This window comes from Dendropsophus ebraccatus, chromosome 9, assembly GCF_027789765.1.
Source record: "Dendropsophus ebraccatus isolate aDenEbr1 chromosome 9, aDenEbr1.pat, whole genome shotgun sequence".
In the NCBI taxonomy this organism is placed as follows: domain Eukaryota; kingdom Metazoa; phylum Chordata; class Amphibia; order Anura; family Hylidae; genus Dendropsophus; species Dendropsophus ebraccatus.
The window spans coordinates 95320524-95344708 of record NC_091462.1 but is presented as its reverse complement, the minus strand read 5'-3'; the positions used below and the strand labels follow the sequence as shown (position 1 = coordinate 95344708).

The 24185-nt window shown below is 40.4% G+C and overlaps 1 protein-coding gene across 6 annotated transcripts in view; it reads right to left on the bottom strand.

Moving 5' to 3' along the window:
- The window catches only part of ELFN1 (extracellular leucine rich repeat and fibronectin type III domain containing 1), a 444895-nt gene that overhangs the window by 312084 nt on the left and 108626 nt on the right, over window positions 1-24185 (bottom strand). For all 6 annotated transcript variants that reach the window (XR_011364450.1, XR_011364451.1, XM_069982045.1 and 3 more), the window contains one exon: window positions 13557-13616. The gene's annotated coding sequence lies outside the window, so the exon portion shown is untranslated. The remainder of the gene's footprint in view (window positions 1-13556; window positions 13617-24185) is intronic.

Sequence of the window (24185 nt, the reverse complement as noted above, 5' to 3'; positions counted from 1 at the left end):
ACCATAGATTTTTCATGCTGTCATTCGTTAGGGCACAGATGGGTAACCTGCATCCTCCCATGATTCTTTGCAGCAGCTCTCAAATGTAGAATCCTACTGTATGAATTCCATAATAGGGTTAGGGGGTATTTCAATGAAACAATGCCTTTAATTCTGTATAAAATAACTTTGATGGTTATTGCAATGTAAAAATTCTTACTAATCCCTTCTAATAAATGTAAAAAAAAAAAAGGAGACAAAAGTGAAAACCTATCAAGTAGCGGGTAGACATTATCTAGACATTAACGTTCCTTAAAGAGGAAGCGGGGGAGGGGAGATTTAGAAGGCAAATATACTTATCTCTGGGGCCACATAACGGAGCTCCTGGACCCCGCCGGCTGTCATCTTCTCCCTTGTTCCGGGTAAGTCACGACCCCGAATCCACATCACTGAAGAGCAGGATTTACCCTGCTCAGCCAATCAGTGACTACAGCAGTGTCCCGCCACAGTCACTGACTGGCTTAGCGGGGCATCAGTCGGGTTGTGACGTAACCGGCTAGGAGCTCAGAAGACAACCAGCAGGGTCCAGGAGCAGGACGTGGTTCTGCTCAGGCGCCGGGACAGGTAACTAAAAGTTGTTTTTATTTTTTACACACCCCTTGCCCCATCCTGGCCGGACTTCTCCTTTAAAGTCTATGACTATCATACAGTACAATAATATGAAATTATATAAATACTTTCTAGCCTATGAGTCATACCATATTTTCTATACTTGTCAGTCACAGGTAACCCCAGGGGTAGCAGGTAGTCCTTTTTTAAAGACAAAACCTTACTGCCTATAACTGAGGCAATGAAATGTCTTCGAGAAAAAGTTTATTCCCTCTTGTCTCTTAGCTGTCATATCTATGGAAGGGAAATGGTTTGACAAGATCTAATACAGCGTCTTTAGAAATAATTCAGGAAGTCATATCTCACTCCTCTCCCTCAATGAATAATTAAGAGTATGATTGGCTTTCGTACATTCACTTTAAAGCATTACTTCCTTGCCAACTTCTAAAATCTAACTAATGTAGACTCATGGCCAAATTATTTTCAGGCAATGGGATTGCCAGTCTGTCTAGGAGAGTATTTTATAGAATGCAGTATTGGATTGATGAGTAAGGATGAAGAACAATACTAAACGCAGCCCATGGACGAAAGGGAGGCCCCTTCTTATATCATATGACCCCTTAAAGGGGCAGGGGTTATATCTCTCAATCATTGCCAATTATATTATCAATGTCTTCTGGAGCATACCATTATTTATTAGAATTAATTTGTTGGAACTTTATAACAGATAAGACACCCGGGGACAGAATATGACTAGTACCGGTTCTATTTTGCATCGGATCAAAATGTATGTTGACCAGTGCGCCACACACAGGTCATTGAGCTCTTATTCACTCATTAGTGTTGGGTTAGTCAACAAAATGTTATTGTTTTAAGGAAACAATCACACTGTTTATGACCTGATGTCATCTAATAGGAAACAAAAGAGGCATAATATGGCTGACCTGTCTGTGACTTAGGTATAGATTCCAGCTATGAGGTGACATCGATTAAACCACTTTCTGGTACAAAAAAAAGTTGATATGGTCAAATTGATGAATAGAAGAAAGGTAAGTATAAAAGCAGAGGGAGAGTAGGAAGAAGAAGAGGAAATAAATAATGGGAGGCATGAGATAATGGTAAATAAAGTAAGAGGATGGCATGAAGGCCAAGCAAAAGACTGGGGGAAAAGTAGAAGTAGGTGGGAGGGAGGGTGTTAGGGTCTGAAAGAGGGAGGAAGGAAGGAAGGAAGGAAGGAAGGGGAGGAAGGAAGAGGATGAAGGAAGGAAGGAAGGAAGGAAGGAAGGAAGGAAGGAAGGAAGGAAGGGAAGGAAGGAAGGAAGGAGGGAGGGAGGAAGGAAGGAAGGACAGGAGAAAGAAAGGAAGGAAGGGGAGGAAGGAAGAGGAGGAAGAAAGGAAGGAAGGGAAGGAAGGAAGGGAAGGAAGGAAGGGGGGAGGAAGGAAGGGAGGAAGAAAGGAAGGAAGGACAGGAGAAAGAAAGGAAGGAAGGAAGGAAGGAAGGGGAGGAAGGAAGATGAGGAAGAAAGGAAGGAAGGAAGGAAGGGAAGGAAGGAAGGGGGGAGGAAGGAATGGGAGGAAGAAAGGAAGGACAGGAGGAAGGAAGGAAAGAAGGAAGGAAGGGGAGGAAGGAAGAATGGAAGAGGAGGAAGAAAGGGGAGGAAGAAAGGGGAGGAAGAAAGGGGAGGAAGGAAGGGGAGGAAGGAAAGGGAGGAAGGAAAAGAAGGAAGGAAAGGGAGAAAGGAAAGGATGAAACCAGGAAAATGGGGGTAAAAAAAAACAGAAGGACAGTAAAAGGAAAGGAAGGGCAGAGAAAGATAAAAAGATATAAGTAAAAAGGGGAAGTAAGAAAAAGGGAATGGATGTAAGAAGAAATTAGAAGGAAAGGAAAGTAAGGCAAGTGTAAAGAGAGCAGCAAGGAAGTAAGAAAAGAAGTAAATAGAAAGGGATATAGGCAACTGAAAAAAGTGAAAGGAGGATAGCAAGAGGGAGGGAAGGAAAGACATGAGGAGAGAATGACCGTGATAAAAGAGGAAGAAAATAAAAATAGAAGAAAGGAGAAAAGAAGAGAGTGGTCATATGTTGGTATATAAACTAGGAAAGTGTCTCGAAAACTCCCACTTCCACCATGACAATCCACCCAATGCTTTTGTGATATAGAAGCGTTGTAATGCTGCTCTATAAGAAAACTCATAGATTATATCCAGCAATTATAATCATCTCCAGCCTTCATGCTTCTCCCTACATGATGGCTCCCGTTTATTTGCCAATTAGATATTGCTTTTGGATGGTGCATTTAGTCGCTATTGTCAGTTCCCTGGCGCAGGGAATAAGCCGTTGCCGCGGTCTGGCCATATTTTTTATACGAGAATTGACACATAACACATACGACTCTTTTCTGCCTTTGGTATAATAAAGAGGCTTTTTATCTTTTTGAATTTTACTCTAAATGTACTCTTAAGTTTAATGGAAACCCGAACCTAATTACTCACAATGCAGTCCAGACGAGCCATCTGCTCATGGAATAAATGTGGATGTGTTAAGTTGTGTTGTCTTATACATTGTTATATACAGGAGACTTGGGTCTCTTGAAGATCTGAGTGGCTGCGCGCTGGCACCTATTCCGGAGTAAATACCGGAATGTTATTGCGGGTGGATATCACTTTTATGGGACTGTAATGAGGTTATTGGATTTAAATATCTCTTGTACCAGGTTTCCTATTGAAAAAAAACAAACCTTTCATGAGATACATTACGCATTTTATAATACGCCAGTAAAAAGATCTTGAGTCTTGTTACCTGGAAATAAAGCGAATTTTCCTTTGTCAGCTGCAATCCCTTTACTTTTCATCATTCATTTAAACAAGCTGCTGCCACTCTGATTTATTGTAGATCACTGAAATTAATATGGCAGCACAAAATATAGGCTATATATATACTTTTTATTACCATTAATATATTCAGCACTGTAGAATTGGATACGAGCAGCAGCCCTGAGTTGTAGCGCTATAGGAATATCAAATTGGTGCCCTGTGCCCTGACTTTAATCCTTTCACTTTAAGGCTTTTGTTGAAATAGTTTAAAGGGGTACTCCGACTGAAAAAATAATGTTTACATTTCATTAATAAAAAAAAAATATATATATATATATATATATATATATATATATATATATATGTATTAGGAGGGCACAATTGCTCTGCTATTGATGTGTTGGGAACTGCAGAGCTGCTCAAGCCCTGGTCCCAGGACAATTACAGTACATATTGCTAGAGGTGCTGCATGCAATGTTAGTCATAGTGAATCTCCTCTGGAGTCTATTCTAATGCATGTTAGACATTTACCTTGGAGCATGGCACAGAGTAGCAGAGTGAACAAGGATAACCGTCAGTCATTGCTCACTCTGCCACAGGGTGCTGCACCTGTAGTGCTACTGACACAAGCTGCTTCCTCAAGTAATCTAATTTTAACATGCAGCTGGGCCAGCCATGTGTAAGTGTGCCAGACCAGGGCTTAAGCAGTCCTGCAGTTCCCACCACTGTATGTAAGAAAACAACTGTATGTAAGAACTGTATGTAAGAAACTGTATGTAAGAAAACAAAACAAAAAAAACTTTAAATATAATTTCATACAATTTCAAGGGGCATAAGGCTAGAAAAGAAAAAAAGCCCTCAAAGATCTACAGGCCTCCGCTTCCTTCTTATAGAGATTCCTGTTAAGGTGACCATACAAATGAAGCAAGTGTTGGGATCAAGAGATGGGACATCCAACACACCCACTCTTTCTTTCCCCAGAATGGGAGACGACTAGTGTTGAGTGAGCATACACCTTCAATAACTAACGTCTCAATGGAGGATTGCTCAGCCGTCAGTCATTTCTCCTGGAGCAATTGATGGCATACCGCCAAAGTTCTAATAAATTTTGCAGTAATGTATTGCTTCTTCTTTTTCATATTTTTGTATATTTTGTTTAAAAATCCCTTCAAAGGATGAAATATGGATAAATTAGCATGAAAAAAAAATAGCTTAATCAGGCACCCTCCATTCTAAAGAGCAGTGGCCACCAATTAAATGCTCGAATCTCCCATTGATTTCAATGGGGCTCATTACTTGAGCATTTTAGTGTTCGCTCAACACTAGTGATGTCATCAATCATGCACATGAGAATGATCCCACTAAAATTGTCCAGTTTGGATAAATTTAATCCACTATACATAGGAAACCTTTATTAATAGTCTCTACTGCTTGGCTTGATAATCCTAAAATCTGGCCACTCTTAAAATCTTGAATACGTTAGTTTTTCGGGCATTGCGGTGGTATTATACAGCACTACGTTGCACTATTATTTGTGTACTGTGAGAATTTATTACCATTTGCTATATTTTATCGGCAACCTGCTTAACCTGAGCCACTGTCTATGGTCACTTAGATTCTGCCTTGCACTTGCATAAAGTACATTAAATTGTATTTAGATTGAGAGACTGAGCTCCATATCTAGCCATGGCCGTGCAGGTCTTCATGGTTGTTGTTATCTTTGAATAGGTTCATTTGCAGCCAAGTCAACAAAGTGAATCTATTGTGTCTATACGTTTATCAGCCATACATTGTGTCCTGGGACAATATTTTGGTGGTTGTAGTCATGCAGGTAATAGAAGAACGTAAAGCAGCTTTTGCTTCACCAAGTCATTCATTTGTTCACTTGAGATAAGTGTGAAATATAAAATTATCCACCAGTCCCAACCATCTGCACATTCCAGGGAGGCGACTGGTTCTTAACGGAGAAGCTGTGAAGACAGCCGATTCCCGATGAGTGGGCATACACGACAAGTACTGTAGACAGTCGCCTCACATCACTACACAAAGCGACATGATTTATTTTACTACACACAAAGGTGTCCGAACGAATAAAACCGAGCCTGGAAATGACAAGACCTGGAGAAGACATTCTTATTAAAGGGGTCCTCAGGGCTAGATCGTGTCAGGTTGGTGGCTATTCAACACAGATGCTTAAAGGGAACCACTGCCAAATGCCCAAGAAGCTATACATACAGTATAATGAAGCCCCCAGTTTCCAAAAGTGTAACTGACACCTACGAGCTTTGCATATACCCCTAAAAATGAAGTTTGTATATGTCATGTGCCGTATACAAATTACCCTCAACTAGTCAGGAGGGTGCTCCCCAGTGCCAATCTAGTCACCAGTGGTGTGATCGAGTTTGCTGTAATACCGTCTTTCTGGAAGTGTCAGCGCTCAGGGACAGAACCTTTGTGCCATTCAGCAGGCTCCTGGCTGCTCCCAGAGAGGCGGGATTAAAGCCACCTCGAGGGCACCATTGGTGACTACTTCAGTGCTGAGGAACGCCCACATGACTAGTTAAAGGTAATTTTGCATATGGCACAGGATATTTACAAAGTTCAATTTAGAAGGGTATAGGCAATGTTCCCAGGTGTCAGTTACACATTACACACTACGTTTTTTTTAAATCCATTTTTGCACAAAAAAAAAAAAAAAAAAAGATGGGAAAACTGATGCATTTGAACAAATCCGCTTGATCCGCTTTTCCATTGACTTCCATTATAAAAAAAGAGGAACAAAATGCATCCTTTTTTTAACGTACACAAAAATTTAATTGGCTACATTTTGTGTACGTTAAAGAAACGGATGCACACAAATGCATCTGTTTTCTGCAAAAACGGATTGCAAAAACGTAGTGTGAACCCAGCCTAAGTCTGTTTGGTGGCCATGGGCCCCCCAGGAGCTCAGGGCCCCGGGTTACCACCCAAAATGAACTTATTATAATCCGCTACTGATTGCATCCTACATCACAAACCTAGAATAGTGCAAGTATCCCCTAGAAATATTGTATCCCCCCCCCTCGGTACAGGTACAGATGAAGAACGTGTTTTCTGCAGCCTTAGCCACTTAGGCACTAATGCTCTTTCTTACTCTATGATATATTTCTTATCTTTGTCATTTTTCCTCCTTACATTCAAAACAAAGAGGCGAGGGACGCTAATGAACTTCCATGTGCTCGCGCATTTTCATCACAGCTTTCAATGTCCCTCATTTTTCCAAAGTCGACAAAATGAGTATGGATTCTATTTAGGCAGCAATAATGATGTGCAATTGTCTGTGAAACCATTTGAAACCTCTGGATATAAAGAGGTGTGTGCAAAGTGGCTAAAAGGAAAACAAAAAGTAGGACAATGGCATCTGCCGCTCGACATTACGCGGCATTCTCCAGCAACTTAACAACAGGTGCAAGCCAACCTATAGAACGGCCTTTCTATAAGGATCACTTGCATAATACGCGGAATCTCTGTATGAAGCTTGTACTTTGCCATGGCCTATTGTTCTGTTGTGTTTGCCTTGTAAAAGCTTGTGCGGAAGAAAAAAAAACATTGCCTTTCATGACATCCTCATCCGTGTTTATCATAAAAGAACGGCGCACTGTATATCAAGCCTTCTGTGCTTATCACTGACATGTCGCGCGTCGGCCAATAGATACTATTGTTAATGGTGTATTCAAGGTGGTCATAATACTGAATTCTAACGAGAGTAAATGAGTTTTTTTCTGTGCACTTTCATAAAAGACACATCAGTCTAAACAGAAATCCAATGGAGTAAGATGAAGCTAAGCAGCCTGTTATGTCATATGATTTGGCACATCTGCCATCTGCATCCATACACCTAAATAAAAAATTTTCACCAATAAAAATATATATATTTATACACACACATATATTAAAGGCCTTTATTTATTTATTTTTTTAATTTGTCAGTTTTGATATTTTTACTATAAATAAGAAAGGGTCTCAAGAACTCTTGACTGCCGGTTTATTATTGAGCCATTTAATAGGCTCTGTAAATAAATGTTCTAGGAGATTGCCAATTATTTACAGCATGGCACAAGATGTCTATTGTGGTCTTAAAGGTCAAGTAGGGTATTTTTTTCAAAAGAGCCAGGGATTAGGTGGTTGAACATAAGAACATTTATCTACCTCCCGGCCTCCAGCACTGGGGTCTGATGTACCCCACTACAATTCCCGATCCCCTGGTCTCTTCCTGGTCTGAATGGGGACCCGGGTCGTGACGTGTCAGCCCCGTTCAGCCAATTAGAGGGGTCTGCTGTCCCCAATCAAGGTCCCGGTCCCCCAGTCACTTCCTGGTCTGAATGGGGACCCGGGTTGTGACGTGTCAGCCCCACTTAGCCAGTGAGCAGCCATAACAGGGTCCCGACTTCTCCTTTAACTCTGACATAGGAACAAAATCTTTTAATTCTCCAACTTACCAGCCTCTAAACTGCAACATTTCAAGGTGGTCTTTGTATCCTTTAGTTTTAGTTCTTTAAGAACTCCAGTAAGCAGAATGTTTAAAAGGTAAGTTTCTTACCTTCATCCTCGGTACAGTTTCTGTGATATTAGCAGTTTAATCCTCCTGCCAATTAGGTATTTTGGTGCACTGAGGGCGGGACTACCACTCCCAGTGCACCTATCCGTCCCAGCAGGCCTGCCCCTTTTAATGAGTATCAGTAAATTGGGCCAGCTGGAGGGTGGATCGGTGCACTGGGGGTGGGCGTCTCGCCCCCAGTGCACCAAAATGCTTAATTAGCACAAGGTTTAAACTGCTAATATCATAAAAACGGCCCGAGGATCAAGGATCGAGGTAAAGTTACTGATCGCATTGGGTCTCACTCCTGAGATATGATCGGGGGAGTATGCAGCAGTACAATCTTCTCCCCAGCCAGAAGGACATTCAAGTCTTTTGCTCCATAGATTGATGAAACTAAAGAAGTTAGGTTTGATTGACAGCCAGGGAGAGACACCTGTTGCTGACCACTCTCCCCTATCCATATCCTGGGATCGCGGCGGGATCAGGAGTGAGACCCAATGCGATCAGTTTCATGTCAAAAAATGATTACAAATGACAATAAGAACTTTCTACATCTACTTGCTATCTGTTAAACCAGTCACTGTCAGTACTGAGGACCCTGTGTGCTGAAATGACAACAAGGAAGTGGAGATCAGCAAGGAACCGGCACCATCTTAACAGCAGATACAGGGGGATCGGTTATTTTTGTAACAGTATGAACTTTTTATTATTATTATTAGTAGTAATCCCACTGGACACCTCCTTTAATAACACACAGAATAATAAATTGTTGCCCCTACAGTATATAAATAGCCTTCCTTCCACCAATCATGACCTACTAGATTTTCCCGTGACCTGGACTTGATACGCTGTGATAAATTGTGCCCTTCGGCGAATTTTGTTCTTCCAAATGGCCATCTCTCTGATGATTCTGTCACATATAACACATATAACATGCTTTACTATATTTTACCTAAACATCACACATCTTCATTTTCACCATAGCAAATACCCTTTTAATAATTTCATTGTACAGCTCCCTTCACACCCATTCCCAGCAATCTCTTCAGCTCTGTATTTGATCCTTCTATGCGAAAGAGCTGTGTGAAACCACTGGAACACTTGGGAAGAGGTTTAAAATATTAAAAAGCACGTCTCTAAACTCTAAGCCGATCTATAGAATCCATTATAAAACCAGCACTGGCTCTTACCCGCATTGCATTTTATAGATGAAAAAAAAAGCTGTGTGTGAACTGATTATACTGACTTTCGAGCAGACTGTATTTTTACAAGGGTTCGGGAGATTGCAGTTTGGTTAGTGCTTAGACTTCTGTGTATGTGTATGTGTGTGTAAGACAAAGCAGTGAACCAATCAATAGACTGAGCTTATTTCTTATGTCGACTGAGACCACTGATCCCCCAACTTGGGGCACTCCGTCTGTTCTACGGCTCACAACAACCCCAGTCACCCAACTGCATGATGGGAACTGTTGGCAACTGGAAAGCCAAGGTTGGCTAATGATTCCTTGGATTTCAATAGCTCCTAGTTGCCATATTTTCATCCTATCATGTCCTTTGTAATGTGCAGCCACATTCAACCTTAAAGGAAAGCTCTATATTATACTCAGAGGAGCAGACATGGGCAAATATATAACAATGATACCGGATGTTATAAAATCATGTTTTCCTTCCAACCACAAGGTCATAGAGGCCGGGCTGAGCATGCCAAGTCAGAACAATCACTATACGACTATCTAATGTGGTCCTATCTACTTAAGGTTGCTTACCACCACAAGGTCTGTCCTTCCTCTCTTTTTCCTATAGAAATAAACCAGCCCTTGTATAGAGTTTGCATTAGGGCCCAGCATCATCAAGGTAAGCCACTGAGCCTTAGGGCTGTTGGATTGAGCAAATCTCAAACATGCTCGGGTTTGTCCGAACCCGAACGCTCCGCATATGATTATCAGTGACTGAAGAAGTTGGATCCAGCCTTAGGGCGTCTAGAAGAACATGGATATAACCATAGGCATGTTTTTTAGGCAGCATTAGGGACACATCCAACTTCTTCAGCCACCGGTAATCAAATACCGATCATTCGGGTAGAGACTAACCCGAGCGTGCTCAAGATTCGCTCAACTCTAGATTCTGACTTGGTCAGTCTTGGTGGTGGCTTGTCTACCTGAAAACAAGGCATGGAGAGTCTGGCAGCAGCTCCTTACTGAGAACACATACACGCTTGACTGCATGAATATGGGGGGTGGGGGTGGTAGTGGGAGATATACTGTAGCTGTTGGTCTACCCACTGTTCAGCCAACAGCCATGTTAAGTATATGGCTTTACGAATACCATATATGAAAGTCCATCCTTGATTTAGGCTAGGTTCACACTATGTAAAACAACGTCCGTATTTAATAACAGCCATTGGTCTGCCATCAACAGCCATTATTTGTGAATTAACGGCCATTGCGCATCAGTATCTGTTGTTATGACATACAGCCGTTGTTTTCACATAGTGTGAACATAGCCTTAGTTTGCATAAGGATGTTTTATTGAGATATTACTAGTTTTTGATAGAAGTCAGATTTAGTCTATCTTTGGTATATGGATAACAATCTGACTGGGCTCTCTTTTCTTGAATAGAGGTAAAGGGGATGGATGGGAACTCAAGGTGTTGCACTACTAAGCGCCTTAATAAGTGGTTTCTGTGATGTCTGAGGATGCACTGGAATAGAGGCTGGAGAGCTACGGCTGGGCCTCCGGGGACACATCTGCGAGGGGAGATGGATGAAATATTAAACACTGGCTTTTCATTATATTATAGGTTTCCTTCCTTCGAATATATATATATATATATATATATATATATATATATATATATATATATATACACATAGGAATGCTGGAAATAATATAGCAGACAGCCTTGTGACACAGACTGGGACTCTGGGCATACATGAAAGGTGAGGAAATCTCCAGCTCCTGCTTTAAAGTAGGAATAATAGTTGGGCACAAGAGTCATAGGAAGATAGAAAGGAAAATGTCAATTGTAGTAGTGTGTGAACGCCAGCCAAAGGAATACATTAGAGACTGTAGTCAGCGAGTGCGGTATAATAGTTCATAAGCTATGACCCCTGCTTTGTTTCTTACATTAAAAGCATTTCTTCAGAGCTGCATGCTGTACTGACTATGTGGATATAGACATTATTATGTTATATGGGAAAACGGGGGTGGTTAATTCTGAAAAACCGCACCACACTGGTCCACAGGTTGTGTTTAGTATTTGAGCCCAGCCCTGTTCTCCTTAAAGTGTCACTGTCATTTACATTTCTTTTTTCTTGCAGAAATTAATAGTACAGGCGATTTTAAGAAACTTTGTATTGGGTTTATTAGCCGAAAAATGCATTTTTATCATGAAAAAGCAGTGTGAAGCTCTTCATGGTTCTCTTATGGAGAGGGGAGGGGTGGAGGGAGATGAGGCACCAAAACAGGACAATAAAGAGTTAATTTAAAGCTACATCACTGGGCTATCTCCTCTAAAGTCGGCACTGACCTCTCTGTCCTCTGAATACCGGCTTTCACACAGCTCCCACTGTGTAATCCTTTGTTCTCTGCTCTCTGCTGGGACTAACCTCCCTCCTCCCCTTCCTCTTCCATAGGTTACACAGGGCACGTCTGATGTAAAAGAGTCAAGATTTTCTGATAATGAGCAGTGAATGAGAAAGAGGAGGGGAGGGGAGGGGGGGCCTTGGGAAAGTCTTTTTGAATGCAGATAATGGCATATATAAACCCAGTTACAAAGTTTCTTAAAACCGCCTGTACTACTGATTTCTGCAAAAAAAAAAAAAGAAAAGAAAAAAAAAACCGACAGTGACACTTTGAGGGGGTTATCTCAAGATTATTACTTATCACTTATTTAAAGGATGTGATTGGTGAAAGTCTGAATACTTGAATACTATTCACAATACTAGCACCCCCTTGTTCTGCGAGTGAATTGAGAGGTGCTCAAGCATGCATGCTGACATTTTTTTCACAATGGGATTGCAGAAGATGGACCCAGTTTGGGGGACAAGTGAGGGTTGAAGTCCAATACTTATGACCGATCCTGCCCATGGTGCTGTCATCTTGAGGAGAAGCCTTTAAGTAAAGCTGAGCTGCAATATTTGGCATAAACAATGCTATAGTATGGCAGTGTTTTTAGAAAAAAAGTAGACTTGTTTTTCTTGTCCACACGTCTATATTTACACCATTCATAATTCCATTCTGACCTTTTACCCTCCTATCCTAAGGCTGAATTGGAAAAAAAAATTGGCCTTAAAAAAAAAAAAAAAAAGGCAAAATGAATACCCCCCCCCCCCCCACACACACACACACACGATGTTCTTTATATACATACTAAGCATTTTAAGTTTAATAGTTTTAAGTTTCTCCTAAAAATACTCCTGAACAGTATCCACATTACACCACTATATAAATTATATACATATTATACACAATATTGCCAGACAATGGCCAATAATACAAAGGTCGGCATGTGATTTCCCATGGCTGCAAGTTAGATGCCATCCTAGGGAGTCCAGGAAAACATGGATACAGCCATAGGCCATAGGGTGTATCGATGTTTTAAGGGTCTCTAGGGCTGCATCCAACTAGAGATGTTCGAACAGCGCTGATGTTCAGGTACGTACGAACTCGAACCATCGGTATTTGACTTCCGCCGTCTTCCCGTGCCGTGGGGAAGGTGGAGATAGCCCGAGTCCTGTCTGGAAAACAGGAATACAACCTATGGCCCAGGCTGTATACCTGTTTTCCAGGCGGGACTCGAGCTGTCTCCACCTTCCCCACGGAACGGGATGACTGCAGGAGTCAAATACTGATGGTTCGAGTTCGTACAAACCTGAACATCAGTGCTGTTTGATTGTCTCTACATCCAACTTCTGCAGTTCTGAGAGTTCAGTTTAGGAAAGCTTTGGCAAACCTGAACAGTTCGGCCTCTCCACTTAACACTATTCCTAAACCATAGTTATTCTTTATGGGAATTACAAGTCAATGCTTGTACATTACCAAGAGCATTCCCTTTTACATAAAAAGTGTTCGGTAAGTGGAGGAACCGAATGATGATCTATTCAAGGCATCCTAAAGACACAAAATAAGCTGATCTCCTGTCCATAGGTTTTGCCCTATTCTACACAATAAAATGGAGCTACAATATTGGACACATCCTATAGACAAGGGCATTGCTGTTTGTAAAAGAAAACAACCTTATTCTAAAGATTGATAAAAAAATCTCTACTAAATAACACAGCAAGATCTTATCACCAATGGTTCTGAACCAGTAAATATTTTATCAAATACAAACCTGTACACTGGCACACGTTTCTGAATGCCGGAGCTAAACATTGAGGGCATCAAAGATTTATTACAGCTGCCATATGGGAATGCATTGTATCGAAAGACTGGTCTATTGCTAAAAGGTCCACATCTATTCCATCTCCAGAGTTTGTGGTAAAAGAAAAACCCCTTAACCTAAAAATATTAGGCCAGATTCTCCTTCATGTTATATAACTCATCTCTATCAGTATAAAAAATATTCAGGTTTTTACCTTTTCAGAAGTCTTCGTCTTGTCCTTTACTGGTAGGCTCTCCAAGTCATTTGACATTTTCTGTTAAAAAAAGAAAAAAAAACCATATATAAACCATTGTAACAATATAATGTAAAAAAGAATAACCTTCCACATCTTTATATTCAGTCAATAAAATGGTAAGCGTGTGGTCAAAGTAAGCCATTCACTCATTCCAAGTGTGAACATCCATCAATGGAAGTTGGAAATGGCTAAATCCATAAATAGAGTGCCACACCATCTTAATCTTCATCCCTTTACCTCTTGTCCTTATATTTTATACAGAATGTTGTCTGTTCATGTCTGTGCTTTTCTATTATAGAACAACTGTAACAAAGGTCGGCATTTAAGAGGCCTGTGTCCTGATCCCAATCTATAGGCATCACCTGACCATCCTCCCAATCTATATTTATTAAGTCGGTCTTAATCTATCACTACAATACTACTGTATTTCTACAGTTTATGATCTATATACTGTATACCAACTATATGCATTGTATATAATACCTATGAGGTAAATATCCTAATCCTTATCTAAATATACATGTTGCGTGTTCAAGACATCTACCATCCTCCAAGTCTATATGTAGAGTCCACCTTGGTTCAACCATCCCCATAAATTGACTTTAATAGGATATTCACAGTGTCTGATAGTTATGGATCACAGCTTTGGAACCTGCATTTATCTCAATATTGAAGGCCCCTCATCCCCATATACCTACCCTGAGGCTTCCAGAAGTTGTTGAGGAGCCAAAAGATGGCTGTTTTATACTTTTTGGGGGATATTAATTAATGGTTACGCCTCTGGATTAGACCACAGAGAAGGTGCAGATTCTTACCTTCTTCATGGCGTACGCCAGCCGTAACCCCTACTCCCTGTGGAGTACACCAGCCGTAACCCCCACTCCCTGTGGCGTACACCAGCCGTAACCCCGACTCCCTGTGGCGTACACCAGCCGTAACCCCCACTCCCTGTGGAGTACACCAGCCGTAACCCCCACTCCCTGTGGCGTACACCAGCCGTAACCCCGACTCCCTGTGGCGTACACCAGCCGTAACCACTTGCAGGATTGAATCATGGCAGAGGTCTACACCTGCTCAGGAGCAAGTGTTGATTTTTGCACCCGCCGCGCAGATTTACGGAGGTTCCCTCGCCGGATTTATGAGTATGCTGGTCTTAATAAATGTCCCTCTTTCTGTAACTCGCATAGAGGTTAAGGAGTCAGGGAAGGAGTACGAGGTACACTTTTTACATTACTGCTAAGAGTAACCTATACGGTATGTAAGGGGGCCATATACTCTATACTAAAGTCAGCTGAAGACACTGCTGGCAGCAGATTTGGTCAACAACATAAGGTATAGGTTGGCCTTTCCACCAACAGATGATGTCTGTGGAGATAGGTACCGATTATTCATGTGTATGGAGCTGACGGAGAGATGACTGTTGGCCAAAAAGATCCTTCATTCGACAGCGCTTGCAGAAAACATCCTGCAAGCAGGTCAGGAGAGTCCGGGGATCCTCAAAATCAGTGAAGGTCCCAGAGTAGAAAAGGAGAGTCCTGTGGATATGTCATAGATGGGAAAACCCATTCAAGGTCCCTATACACTTCATTAGTTGCTGACCAAATAATTGTTCAGCCAACAGTCAACGGAGGGAGGAAAGCACACCACTCACCTTAGGCAGATACACCACTCAGCGGCATGGGCTAAATTGCCAAAAATTGCCAAAAAAAACTTTCCCCTTAAATCATGTATCAGGGAACATCAGTCACATTAGACATTCAGGGTGCCTTCACACCTACCGGATCCACAGCGGATCTCACTTCTGCGGATTCGAAGCGAGAACCGCTGCGGATCCGGTATCAACTCACCCCTATGATAGCACATATTTGCAGCGGCATTGACATCCCGCTGTGAATATGTGCTTTAACTCCCTGGTGCCCGCAGCCCCGCCATTGTATCCCGGGCGCATCCCCCCCATCCCGGCCACATCCCCCCATCAGCCCACCCCCAGCCCGCCGCCGCCTGCATCCCGCCGCCGAGAGCATACAGCACCCTCAAACAGTCTTGCCAAAGTCAATGGGTCCAGTTGACTTTTGTTTGATGTGTATGGGGGCCTTTAATGAGGCAAGCTTTAGAAAGGATATACTGTGATTGCAGGGTCTTCTTTAGCGAAATTAAGAGGTTACTGTAGTTTGGTAAATTGTTAGCTAGATTTGGTTGTGGTTGGGCCTGGTATTGCAGCTAGGTCCAATTCACTTGAAGCAGAATTAGCTGCTATGAATCATGGTTGTCAGATATTAGGGTCTATTCTAAAGATTGGCTATTATATTACAATCCCCCTATTGGATGCTCTTAATTATTATTATATAATAATATATAATAATAATATAATAATAATAATAATAATAATAATAATAATAATAATAATAATAATAATAATAATAATAATAATTTATTCATTTTATTTATATAATTTATTGTGGTTGTGCCTGGTATTGCCGCTTGGTCCCATTCACCCGAATCAGACTTAGTTCCTGTGAACCATGGTTGTTCTATTCAGCTATTGGGCAGACAGTTGCCCCAAACTTATTTATTAGTTGCCCCAAACTTATTATTTTATTTTAATTATTATTTTTTTTTATTTAATTATTTATTTTTTTCTTCTTTTGCTATAGGGCCAACTAACTAAAGAACCTTCACTGTAAAAAACAACATATGATGTATGTAGATGTTCAGCCTTAGACTAGACATTATTTACATGTACAAGATTTACTGTATAAGCCCACAATCCAACATAGTCTGGCTATTCCTATTTATCCAGCCTATATATCACTGTTTCTTCTACGGCTTCATAAATAGAATAGCAGAACTACAGTAAAGACTGACGTTTAGTCGTAGAAGTGGGTGAAAACATATCTGATGATGGATAGAAGGCCGTGATAATTGAGAAGGAGCTGAATATAATAAAGACTTCACACAAGAGAACAACCCTGAGAGCAGGGACATAAAAAAGAACAATTGGAGTCGGCCCCTCGGTTGCTGTATACACTGCTTTATGTAAACAACAGACGGCAGACGCAGCTTCTATACACGGCCGTGAATGAAGCTGTTCATCATAGGGTTAGAGTTCAATTCCAGGTATTGAAGAAAAGCTACATGAATTATTGATCACTTTCAACTGCACTTGTAATATCAGTAAAGGGAGCTAAAGTTACAGACTGCGTACGTTTCCCCTTTCAAAACTCCCTTCGACCTGAAGCCTCTTCCCTTGGATCATATTGTTTAATGAACTCCCACTTCTGACAAATGGATGAGACATAATGGTCAGAGGGCATCGCCGTGATAATTGGCATCAGCGCCGGGCCTTTTAAGCTGATTATACTATCAGAGTGGCAAGGTGGGTACCTGAAAATAGCATGGTTATTTTACCCATGGAAAGGATGAACTTAGCACCTCTTAATATACTGAAATTGAATGTAATTCTATTGCAACTACTTATTTTAATAATAAAATGATTATTATTATAATAATAATAGTTATTTTTTCTTAGTACAATAGGTACTAATAGGTAAAGGAGAAAGCCAGGATAGGAAAAGCATGGCTGCTTTCTTCTAGAAATAACGCCACCCCTCTCCTCAGGTTGTGTGTGGTATTACAGCTCAGCTCCTTTCACTTAAATGAAACCTAGCTGCAATACCACACACAAACCGAGGATTCATCTTTCATATTTTCTAATCCTGGATAACCCCTGTAATAGAGTTAGTTATTGAATCATTTCCATAGCCATAAAAAGTATAAAGCAATATCAACTTATCACCTCTTAGTCAACAAAGTATGGTAATAGTACTACAACTACTAATAATAATAATTATCTTTTAGTATAATAGTTAAAGTGAACCTGTCACCTCCTGACCACCTGGGGCAACACTAGATAGATATTAAAAACACAATTCAGAACTTACCTTTGTTACCTGTCTCTTTATTTTTATTTTCATAACCAAACACCTTGCCTTGGGCTGTGAATAGTGTCAAAAAGGTGGAGCTTATTGTACCCCCGACCCCAGCACTGATTGCCTGTCCTGCATAATGAGCAACATGCACTGTGTATACAGTGAGACATAGCCATGCAAGGGCCCAGGGAACAATAGGCCCCGCCTCTTTGACACTACTCATATAAAAAAAATAAAGGTGTTTTTTTCTGAAAATAAAAACACAGACACCTTGCAGTAAAGGTATGTTCTGAATGCTTTTATCAATATCATGCCATCCGCGACAGGGTTCCGCTTTCAGTGAAAGGCACCCAATGCAGTAGGAACCCACTGCAACTCCAAACCCCGCCCGGTTCCCATTTTCGGCTATGTTCTTTTGCCGTGCACCAGCCTGGCTCTATGCACTGGGGGCAGGACTGCTGCCCCCCCAGTGGAATAATTTCCCCTCCCCTCTGTGATGTGGCCCCACCAATATCAATGGAGCTGCGTCATAGAGGGGAGGGGATATTGTTACACTGGGGGGCTGTAGGCCCGCCCCCAGTGCATAAAGCCAGGCCGTGCATGGCAAAAGAACGGCGCTTAGCATTGGGACCAGGTATTGCTCCAAGAAAAGCTAATGTAAAGAAAAAAAAAAACTGATGGTAAACTAACTTTATTTATACAGTATATATATATATATATATATATATATATATATATATATATATATATATAGAAAGGTAAAGCAGCACTGCTCCAGGATGCAGTGGGTGCCAGCAGGCCTAAGTCTTGACCACAGACTGAGATAATTAGCAGCGAGATAGTCCACGGCACACCGAGGTTAACGGTGAATTCAGTGATTTATTCAGATAAACATGATACAGCACTCCAACACACGCAGGTATATATATATATATTTCTTATTGCTATCAATATGACTTTATATCTAAGTGTTTGAGCCAAATTACTACTAATAATAACAACAGTAACAATGATCACAACGATATTAACACTTTGAGAATATTTATACTTGTTTACAATAAATGAGTAATATTATAAGTATTACAAAATAATAAAAAAAATTCTAATACTTGATTATATGTTAAATCTTAAAAATATAACTAATAATTATATAATGAATAGTAATTTATATAAATGATAAAAATAATAAACAAAAAAATAACAAATTCTCTCATCACTTTATATCCTAAAATAATAAAAAAATATATCTTTTTTTCATAATAAGTAATACATAAAACGTTATATTAATTCAAGAATACACATTTTAAAAATATTTAAAAATGAAATAACTGCAAAAATCGTAAAAAAAAAACAAAACGTAACAAACCGAACAAATAAACTGAACTGTAAACCGCAAAGCGCAAAAGAAAACCTGATTTGAAATAAATAAATAAGGTCTGAAAATAAAATCCCTGTGTGTTCATGATAGCATGAAACATGTATTGATTCGCCCGTACTGACATATTTTTCCATCAGTGATCATTGAATTTTTAACAGCAACCTCTGTCCTCCCTCGTATATCGTATTCATTAGATCTAGTCATCGATTTGGTGCACAGTGAAAGACCTGCCTATTTGGTACTCCATAAACGGGTTCACATTGATGAGATCATCAGAATGGATTGAGGAGCGTTGCACTGGTTATGCTAGGAGACTGAGTAAAGTAGCTGACTCACAGAAATGAATTCATTAAGTTCCCGCTAGCAATTAAGTGTTACGTGCTTGGCCCACATTACTGCTTTAACCCTATAGAATTGAGCTTCTTTATTATTCTGTAGCCTCCTATGTATTACGTACAATGTGGCGATGGCACATGGAAGTATCGTAGCGGCAATAAAATACAATGACAGTGACTGCATTGCCTTACCGAATCCATATTATTTATGGCTGGCCGTGATTGGCCACGAATAATATGTTCATTTGTATTTATGAGATGCGTCTGATAAAATGGAATAATTAGAATCTTCCCTATAATTAGGACTGCAACTTTACTCATTTAGTTTGTAAATGAGGATGTTTATGTACAAGGAATAATGTTTCTGGCAGCTTAGTATGGGCTAGGACAACTTTAAGCATAGTATGTACATACTATTAAGGAAGCCTATGTAGCGTCTATTAGAGCAGGAATGGGGAGCCTTCGGCCCTCCAGCTGTTGCAGAAGTACAATTCCCATCATGCCGGGACAGCCAGAGCTTTGGGGTTGGGTCAGATTCAGGGGTTAAAGGCCCAAGGGCCTAAGCTTTTTCTATCTTTTTATATTTGGAGTCAACCTCATTGCAAACCTTGTAAAAACGTCACAGATACGGTAGGACTAGGCCCCCCCAACGTGTCCCAACAGATATTATCAGAGGAAAGATAGATCAGACATGTTGATAGGTATCGGACATTAGCTCCCTCCAAACTTTACATTAAAAACACATAAACTTCCAGTCTTCTGGCATATTATGCATCAGTAGGCGTAACCATAGGAGAAAGGGGGGAGGGGGGGCGGTGCAAATGGTGCGCTGGCCAAGGAACACCACCAGGGCTCCAAATGAGACAATTTACATATTTTTACTGGATCAGAATTCTCAAAAATGGCAGGACTTAGAAGGATGATAAGAACAGCACTGGATAAAGGAAGTAGGGGGCTATCGGGAACTAGCAGCAAGTTTCTATGCATATGTTTTCCATTAAATGGGTTTTCCAGTTTAACATGACTGATGGCTTATTCTGGGGATTGGCCATCAATTCCCATTAAAGAGTCACTAGGAGCCACAACTACACCCTGAACAGACTTATACTGCTTCTGATCCTGTTTACTGTGTTGTCCAGGCACTGACAAGCTGATCAGCACAGGTTCCAGGTTTCAGCAACCTGCCTAAATATTAGCACAGAAACCCCCTTTAAACCTTGCCATAGGGCCCAACCTCTTCACCGCTAAGAGTACTATACTTATAACTGACAACCTTTAAATACTAAGCTTAGATACAAGGATTTTCATGTGGCCTCTATAAATCACTATATGGCTTCAATGCAGAAAGGATTTTTTTTGGCTAGACTCCATGTGAAGTATTACTTCTAAGAAATTGTACGGAGCCTTTATGGCAGGAAATTGAGGTCTTTTGGCCCTGTACTAGGAAGCAGGACGGCTTCTATGGACATAATGCTGGGACCTTATCATGCATATGTTTTTTTTTTTTACTACTTTAGTATTGGTTCATATATTGTTCGCACAAAGTGCTGAGCACGCATCTTTCCTATCCATTAGCTGATTAAAAAAAAAACTTCATTTACTAGTGACGTCCAAGGAAAAAAACTCCTACACTTATCCTGAGCATCTGCAGAACCAAAAAGTTTAGTGCTCTAGACTTAATGATTATCCATAAGCACTAAGGATTATCATCATCATCTCTGGCTCCGAACGACTACATCCACATTATATGACAGTCTAAAGAAATACGTATAGAGTGCTGCCCCCAGAGCAGGAGGGTAGTCAATTGGCAACCACCAAGGAGAGATAAGAAGCACTTTGGGATTATTAGTATGTATGTATTTGACAAACCAGTTGAGCGAATTAATGGGAGGATGGGGATCAGAAGTGATAACTGGCCGTCAAAGCAATTCTCAAGGGGAGATTATCTTAAGTGAAAGACCAGCTTTACACCAAGTGTCGGAGTTGTCATATAAAGGCCAGAGGTAGGAGGTCAAACCATTTCCCACAGATTATGGGTAAATAAAGTGCAAAGGTATAAGTAAGGGCTCGGGAAATACAGATTTCTACGATATACCCTATGAATTAACACATAAGCAGCCTAAAGACTTATTGTGACTCCATTCTGAACCTTATAGGATTATATGTCAACATAGGACAGTAAAGAAATAATGGTTGGCTAGAGAAGTGACACAGATGGAGCGTACAGGGAATCTGACTCTCGTTGAAGAGATTGGTAAGACGTAAGTGTCAAGTAGAGATGATTACCAGTGGCTGAAGGAGTTGGATGTAACCTTAGAAAGTCCTGGAAACCATGAAACCTGAACGTGCTCAATGTTCGCTCATCTCTAGGGCCAAGCAATGCTCTATGGGAAAGTATACACATTCTAGCCAACCAATACGGAGCTGTTTGATGAGGGGCAAAAATTCCGAAGCAGCTGTCAACAAATGGGTAACTCTTGTTTCCTTCATATAAAGAGGTTTTCTTCCTTCCATTGGAGAGTGAATTTGCTTACTAAAGATAAGTCTTCATATAACTTCATATAACTGATAGTCAGTCAGTACCTTATTACCCCTCAACTGCATCTAAAGCATTTCTTTAGTCAACCAGTACCCTGCTTTTACAGAAAATGGTCATGAACCTAGAAATAGTTGAGACCTTGACGAAAAAGAAAATAACATCCCTGTTCTTCTTCTTCTTTTTCCCTTTATACTTAGTGAGTCTGGATTCAAATAAAGCTTCAGGCCTGTGACTTGCCTCGCACCCTATTACTCTTCACCCCTCATCACTTGTTTAATTGCTTATTATTTTGACAAGCTTTATTAGACAGTTGTTGCAGTGCGGTGTATAATGTATAGTGTACAGTTCTTTTACCTTTAGCTGTATGTTATGCCCTTGTGCTACACATGACCCGTGTGTGTTATTTATGGTACCGGGTCCTAATTTGTGCTGCGTCGCATTATGTGGTATATTTGTAATCTGACAACAAGGTGTAAAAAAAAAACTGTTGTCTTGCTTTTGGGGAAGACTCTCTTCAATGTCAATCAGGACCCCCTTGAATTGCGTAATTATGACCTTTTGTAATAAACTTTACGCACTAATTCTTTTTCAAGATCTTTACCTGCAGTTATTGAGCGGGAACTTTCATTATTTTTTCTAAAAGTGAAAAAAAGCCCATCTACCCTCCCCCATCTATAGACAGCTGTTCTGTGGTTCTCGGCCCTGGGCAGTGCACTGATTGGCTACAAACATACAGTAGTGGGATGATAAAAATTGACATATAATACAGTGCTGCTAAGAAAAATCTCTACAGATAGAGAAGCATATGTGCTAAATGTTTTTTTGTTTTTTTTTCCATCCGTTTTATGCAAAAAACTGATGAAAAATGGATGAAAAACGGTTGCATTTTTTCACGTATACACAAAAACACGGTCGACCCCATTATAGTGTACGCAAAAAAAGGATGTGTTTTGATCTGTTTTTTTTTTATCCATTTTTTTTTAGTCAATGGGAGAAAAAATAAATCAAAGCGGATAACAACACAATTGCATCCGGATTTTCATCCATTTTTTTTCCATTTTTTGCATACAACGGGTGAAAAAAACGGTTTGAATAAACGCAGTGAGAACCCAGCCTTATTCTTGACATGTTAATGATTCTTTACCCCCGGGACATACTGTCCCCACATGTGATTGAATTTTCTGTCACACTCCTAACTATTCCAAGAAATGCACCGTAAGGAGAGAATGCTATATTTCTTTTATGTGCCGCATGACAATGTCTACCTGGCTTCTTAATAGTGAAGACACAGCTGAGCGAGGGCACGTGACTTCTACATCCCTTTCATCAGCAAACCTCTGACCTTCATTAACAGTCACCAGACGTCACCCAGATTGTAACAACTTCTATATTGGCTTCTGAGAAAGGTCACGTAGTAGCAACCGGGGGCTGAGGGTCAACTGTTGTAATTATCTCGGTAGGCAGGAGATAACACTGGTTCAGCATATGTCTCTGTTAGGAAGAAGCTCAAGGCAAGAGCAAATGTAGATTATTGGGCCGTTAGAGTATAAAAAAAAAAAATAAAAAAAAATAATGAAGTCAGTGATCTTTTCAGGAAAATTCATTCATAAAAGAGCAAATAATGCTAAGATGTAACCAATATGTCCATTGTCCAATATCCGCCTTGATTCTTCAAAGACGGCTCTATAGACATACACTTTGTGATCTTTCCACCATATATAATAAATCTGGAGAAAATCTGATTTCTCTTTAATTGAACTCTCTTTTTCCTATAGAATTTTGCCTGACATCAAGCCTAGAAGCTGACAGAATGCTCTCCATGCAAACAGACATGTTATCATTGACTGCTGTCATGGGCGGCCATTGATCAGACATCTTCTTCCTTCAAGTAGCACAAAGGGTATCAGCATTGCTAAAATTTCCATTAAGGGTTGAGAATAACAGCTCTTCCAACAACCTCCATAGATATTGGATTAAAAATGTCAAACTTAGTCAATATAAACCCTACTAAACTTGGAAACCTGACAATGCAGTAGTCATCGTATTGGAAAATGTTTGTTGGCCAAGGCTATTAAAAAGAGTAACATATATAATGTGTACATGAGCATAGGGCTCATCCACTTGACCATTATGGGTCAGGGGTGTGGTGGTATGTAACCACGGGGCCCTATAGCAATCGTCACTTCTCCATGATCACCTTTAGCAGTAAGGTTAGAACAGAAGAAGCATATGTTTTTTGTTTAGTTTTTTTACATGGTCTATCTTTAGATACCTGGCGGTGCTGACATCTGGCACCACTGCCAATAAGCCACAGCACTCACCTATACAGTAAAAAGAGGTGAAAGCAGACAGCTCCATGCATTGTGTGGTGGCCATTCAATTCAATAAGAGATGAACAGCAGTTAC